This window comes from Cydia splendana, chromosome 11 (genome assembly GCF_910591565.1).
Source record: "Cydia splendana chromosome 11, ilCydSple1.2, whole genome shotgun sequence".
NCBI classification, from domain to species: Eukaryota; Metazoa; Arthropoda; class Insecta; order Lepidoptera; family Tortricidae; genus Cydia; species Cydia splendana.
In genome coordinates, this window is record NC_085970.1 from 3001779 (window position 1) to 3008635 (window position 6857).

Consider the following 6857-nt stretch of genomic DNA (forward strand, 5'->3'; position numbering starts at 1 on the left):
GCTGAACCGATCCAGACGAAATTTGGTATGGACATAGTTTGAGTCCCGAGAAAGGACATAGGATAGCTATATATAAGATGACATCACGGAAAGAAGAGTATCACAAAAAATCCAACAATGTGATTTTTTGTGATACTCTTCTTTCCGTGGTTCAAAAAGCCGCTTTAGAATTAAGTCAAGCCAGATTTGTTTGACTGGAGGTTTTGAGGTCGTGTTTTGTTTACGGATTGCGATACATGATTAGGCCGAAATCTAATTAGTTGGCTTTGTATGGGATAACTTCATTTGGCTTGGGTTTCGTCAGGTTGACCCATTTTAAATAATGCTAAGGGATAACAGGGAAAAGTATGTTATTGTAAACTGAAATAGATATGTCATATAAGATGTTTTGAGTTTATAGGTCGACGAATCCAGCAACATAAAAACTAGTCTGATGTATTCAAAAGGTACTTTTTAATACAAAATACAGTACGTAGCAGCCCCCTTTTTAGGGTTCCGTATCCAAAGGGTAAAAACGGGACCCTATTTACTAAGACTCCACTGTCCGTCCGTCCGTCTGTCACTAGGCTGTATCTCATGAACCGTGATAGCTAGACAGTTCAAATTTTCACAGATGATGTATTTCTATTGCCGCTGTAACAACAAATACTAAAAAGTACGGAACCCTCGGTGGGCGAGTCCAACTCGCACTTGTCCGGTTTTTAAATATCTTACGTTAAATTTAAATAATCAAGATTATTTAGCAGTGGCACTAGTGTGCACGTTGATGGGCTCTTAAAAGGATGAACGCATGTTTGTCTTTTAAAAACAATCTTTGTATAAATTTTGATCAAGCATTTATAAAAATCAAATAAAACAAAGCCGTGTTTCAATTTACATAAATACTCTATACGATTTACTCCCAAAGTATACATTACAAATTAACCATCGAACACTTGCGGTTCTCAACCTCTTAAGCCTCGCAACAAACACAAGCAATAGAAGTTTTAAATACACTTAAGGCGTGAAAGGAAACATTTGCTTTTATAAATTAGCTGGAAGGAGCCAAGTCGTTGACACTTACAAAGACAAAGTGCGAGCGAGCCAATCCATTAATCCGATTTCCACCGTCAGCCAATAGAGTCCACGCTGTTCGCTGACAATACGTGAGCCTTACTGCAATGAGATAAGGTGCACCAAAAGTCAGTTAAAAATGTTGTTGGTCAACAATGGGCTACATGCATGAAATAGTTATTTACGATACAAGTGCGAAAAAGAGGAAATTCGAAACGAGTGGCGATAAATTAAAACACGACCGAAGGGAGTGCTTTAAATCGACACGAGTTGCGAATTACTTATTCGCACGTGTATCGTACAACGTAAGTACATATGGCCCTTTAAACTTTTGACATACGCACGAAAGGGCTGTTTCACGCACTAGTGCGGGAAAGTAGGACCATATGTTCTGTAAAGTATTTTGTATTTTATAATATTTGCACGATAAATACGTTCAACAATACGAAATTGTGTTGCAATATTTTGCACATTGTGCGGACAAGTCTGAGTGAAATGATCGCGCGAATGACAGCTACAGATGTAATGCATAGGTAATTGTTTTCCATCGTATTTTCTCGGAAACGTTCGTATTTTTCATGCTACTTCAGTCAATCTCAGTACTTTTTGTACCGAGACTGAGAAATAGCAAGACACGTTCGTGCGTTTCAGTGAAAATACGAAGGAAAATAATAATGCACTACGTAATTGATATTAATCCAATATCATTCTAATATTGGTTTAATGTCAGTGCACGTTCGAATTGGCCTGTAATTTAAGTTGTTTTACGCTGAACTTTTTGAAGTCCTCGCCTGCGCGGTACGGGGGCGACGGGGTAGGACGACTAAGGGCGGCGGGGAAGGTGCGGGCGCCGTACGCCTGCCGCCCGCACCTTCCCCGCTGCCCTTAATCGTCCAACCCTTTCGCCCCCGTACCGCGCAGACGAGGACTCATTTGAGCGGTCGGTCTATAAGTACATATTTAGTAAGATACCTATACCTATGTATGTAACTGCGAGCTGTGAAACACCAAAGCGGCAGCAACACCCCGTCATCGCTTTCAATTTCTAACTCGCTACTTCGGAGTAGGTACTTAGAAACTCCCGCCCGAGTAACGAAATCATAACTTGGGAAATAGGTCAAGTTTGATGAATATCGATACTTCGTTGTAATAACAGGCATACATTTTCACGTTATTACGATGAGGATAACTGTACCTACAGCTTCAGTGGGTTCGAATTATTGATTTTGAGTTAGAACAATTTTTTTTATGGAACTAAATTATAATTTCAATTTCTTTAATGTTGGTTATATTTATGGTTGCCTTATGCGGGATGTATGATGTGTGTGTGTGTGTGTGTTCTAAGCTCACTTACTTAAATCTTTTTGACAAATTTTACGCGTCGTTTTTTGATATTTAAATAAGACTATAAATTAACTTTAAAATGAATCACTTCATTTGCAGGATGTTATTCCATTTACTACTTTTAAATTTGAATACAAATGCTACTATCAAATATAAATTTAATTTTCCCCCCTAAACGTTCACAATTCAAAAATACGGCTTGCAAAGTAAAGCAAGTCCGTAGGGAGTTAAAGTCCAGCTTAAACGCTTCCCGCTGCAAATATTTCATTGCCTAGTCTGGGGTTCTCAAACTGTAAGTCGATCCCCGGAGCGTCGCAGTATTGTTTCCAGGGCGTCGGGGACCGGTGTGCTCGCTTTACCGGGTCTAGGTCCTAAGCTACGCGCAAGTAGATCTTAATTTACTAGGGAGTTACTATTGTAACTCCAATCGGAACAACATGAAAAGGGGGTTAAGGGGTCGCACTACGAAAAAGTTTGGGAACCTCTGGTCTAGGTCAAACAGTGCCTATTCATTTATAACTGCAAAGTCAACTGCGTGGAACGACCGCTGCCTGACAATAGAACCTAGTATCTGGATTTGGTTAAGCATTGTTCTCGATTTAGAGACCGCAATTGAAGCCTTTTTGAAGCAAATATAACTTGGATTTTGACGTTTTGTGTGGGGTCTAAAACTAAACTTACCCGGTATTTTCATAGCATCAAATTTATTCATTCATCTTCTGATGGATTATCGTGATACTGAGCGCCAAGGATTTGCGTCGAAGCTCTTTTGAATACATATTTAATTACACGAAACGGGTCTACCGCGATATAATTTCATTGTTTTTACCTTTAATTCCGACGTTGAATAATCCAATAATTTGGATAATCCTTTTAAAAGTAAAATAATATTTTACAGAACATAATATATGGTGCTACTTTACCGCCCTAGGGCGGTATTAAGGACAATACGTGCCTATGTCTAAAATTTAAAGGTCCATATGTACCTACAACGTTGTACAATACACGCGCGAAAATGTAATTCGCAACTTTTGTAGATTAAAATTTTTGCACAACGTATCAGCATTGCGATACAGCGAGGAAATGCCGCCAGCATCCTTGGTACAATGCCTCAAGGGCCTATTTTAGATTTAAGCTAGTTATTAATTTCGTTTAGTAGTACCACTGTATATATATTGTATGTAAATAGATGTTTTCAAATTTTTGTAAATTCAATTTATCGCCACTCGTTGCGAATTTCCTACTTTTCGGACTTGTGTCCTAATGTAGGTACTATTAGAACAGGTAAACTTGGTAAAAACTGTCAGAAGACCATGGACAAAGGAAAAGCTACGTTGGAATATATAATGCTAAAAGTCACACACAACCTAACGTTACATTGTATTTATATTTTTATTATGTATGTACTTATTAAAAAAAGGTGCAGCTTGAAAATACACGCTCATTTAAAAGGTGTACCATATCCTGCATGGTTAGATTTCATCGTGTATAGTTTATGTAGTTTAGTTTATTTATTTCATAATGATAAATTACAGTACCTATACATTATTCTTACGCTAAGAATAACGTATACTGTGTGTGGTATGTATGTATACCTACTTAGTGTGTTGTTATGAATTTAGATTATGATCGTCAATAATTTAGCATGCAAACGTATTTAATAATTATAAAATGTCAACAATGATAATCAAATTACAAATTATGAAAACTAACAATTTATAAGTTAAAAAGAAATTTTCAAAAACAATAAATAACGGAATACATGTCTAATATCTCATAATGATCGTCATACTAAAACTAAGTGCGTTTAGGTATTAACATTTATCAAACTTGGCGTATACCCGCTCCTGGCCCAGCTGAGCACAGAAGGAAGGCGCCGGGCGCCGTAATGTGGCCATACATCAGAAAGCGCTCCTCGCGGCCCCATTCATAAGTCGTATGATAAAAAGCCTCCAAGTTTACCCCTTCAAGGAATCGAGAATTTTGAAGTTTTGCTTTAACGGCGTTTTTTATTCAGGTTAGGCAGATAAGTGGGCATACTTATCTGCCAACCTGCACACTTACGGAGAGCATGCCACTTGCAATCCGGAGGTCGCGGGTTCAAGCCCCGGCTCGTACCAATGAGTTTATTAAAACTTATGTACGAAATATCATTTGATATTCACCAGTCGCTTTTCGGTGAAGGAAAACATCGTGAGGAAACCGGACTAATCCCAATAAGGCCAAGTTTACCCTCTGGGTTGGAAGGTCAAATGGCAGTGGCTTTCGAGAATACTAGTGCCCACGCCAATTTTTGAGATTAGTTGCCAAGCGGACCCCAGGCTCCAAGAGCAAAATGCCGGGACAACGCAAGGAAGATGTTATAGATAAATAAGCACACAGCTAGGGTGAATGAAGTGTGAATTCATAATGCGTACGATACGACACACAGCTTATATTTAGGATAGATTTTTACTAATGCATTTAAAAATAAATTGTCAGTGTGTGTTAACGTAGCCTAGTTTAAAATTTGACTCTGAAATTGTAAGCAGTATATGTGTAGGTATTACTAGGTATAGATACGTGCGTACACTCTACAGTCAACATCAATATAGCGGATGAAACAATAACGCGCCAAAAGTCAATACCTACTCTTCTCAATAGAGATATATTTCTACAAATCTCGTTCAAAAGTATTTGTCACACTCTAATTGTTCTACTAACCCTTGAAGTGGCAGGAACCGGCTCCCGGAAATTTACCAATAATTTTAATTTTATGTGGAATTCAATTCAATTAAAATTGTATGCGCCATGGACAGAAAGTAAATAAAAATATAGGTAGGTATGTACATATTGACACTCATGCGCAATGCGCAAAATGTATTACTGAAAAGAAAAAATTGATATGCATCTTTCGTACGCTGTGATGTACTTCACTCTTTTAGTTCACTAGTTCAGTTTCGTTCAGTAGCTTAACAGATCCTTCTATATCAACAGTACTGGTTTCATTTCTCTCATTCGCGGATATATTAATTTGAATGAAGGAGGCTTCCTTCCCTTTTACTGAAAACATAATTGCACGGATTATACACAAGTATAAATAATAAATCACCCTTAAGAAATTTTACAATCTTTTAAAACTAGGTTTTTTCTTCAAGCATTTTAAAGTGGGGCTTAGCAGTCAAGTTTATTTCAACTCCAGACCAAGTCAATAACGACTGAGTTTCTCACAAGTTTCTTTAAGTAAAAGTTACTTTCGAGAGTTTCACTTCGATATTTATGGCTTAATAAACGATGAGAGTTTAAGAAAAATACGACCAACATTAACCCTGAGGGTGGTGCTTTAAGCTTTAAATACTAGCCATTTGAGAAAATAATATATTTTAAACTTTGTCCGACGCAGAAACGCAGAAATTCAAATCCTACGAATATTATATTTCTTTATATGAAAGGCTAAACGGATTTGTATGAAATATTTTATAATCTGGAATATTCTGAAATAGACAAAAATTTTTTACTAAAAATTCACCCCCTAACGGATTGCAAGTTTGTACAGGAGTAACAAGAAAGTCTTGTGCAGTCGTTAAAATACTCCTCAGTATTTTAACGACTTTACATACGCGTACCTATGAAGTTTACATGCAAAGTAGGTAAATTATAAGCCAAAAAAATGGTTTTCTGAACATATATAAAGTGCTTAGTGTCTCCAAAGTCCAAACAAACAACGTGTTCACAAATTTACATAAAATTACGTAAAAGGAGACATTGTAAAACATAAAATAATTAAATACAAATTCAACAACGGTCAACTCTGAGGGCCTGCCGCGTTCCACGTTCGGCGTGTAGCCTTCCATGTCACACTTACGTACGGATTTACAAGTACGACAGAGAGGCAACACGTCGAACGTGGTTCGCGGTAGGACCTCTGGCACGGGTTCTAGAGTCCGATTCAGAATTAAAACTTGATACGGTTTTGATTTTATTTTGATAGAATACATACAACTTTATTAATAATTAAATAAATATACATTGAAAAAATTTAGGGTAGAGAAGGGGTTTCAATCGATGTGTGGAAGCGGCACCGTCGTCGAACATGTTGATATGACCTAGAAGATTTGTCATGCTGATTGGTGCTGGCGTTCAAAAGTGCATGGACATATTTCAAACGCAATATTAAGGCATTACGGTCGACATCTATCCATGCACTTTTGAAAGAAAGAAAGAAAGAAAGAAAGAAAGAAAGAAAGAAATACTTTATTTGGTGTAACTTAACCTACAATACATCTTATTCTAATATATTCTAACACCAAAATGGATGCCACTCAGCATATGCCGATGACTAAGATACTTCGTCATGGCGCTGGTTTTCAGGGCAACCAGGAAAAACACAAAAAAATAAAATAAAATTAAAACAATAAAACAGAATAAAACCAAGCTAACATGCGGGAAAGTGAGTTTAAACTATTAATAGACAAAAACAG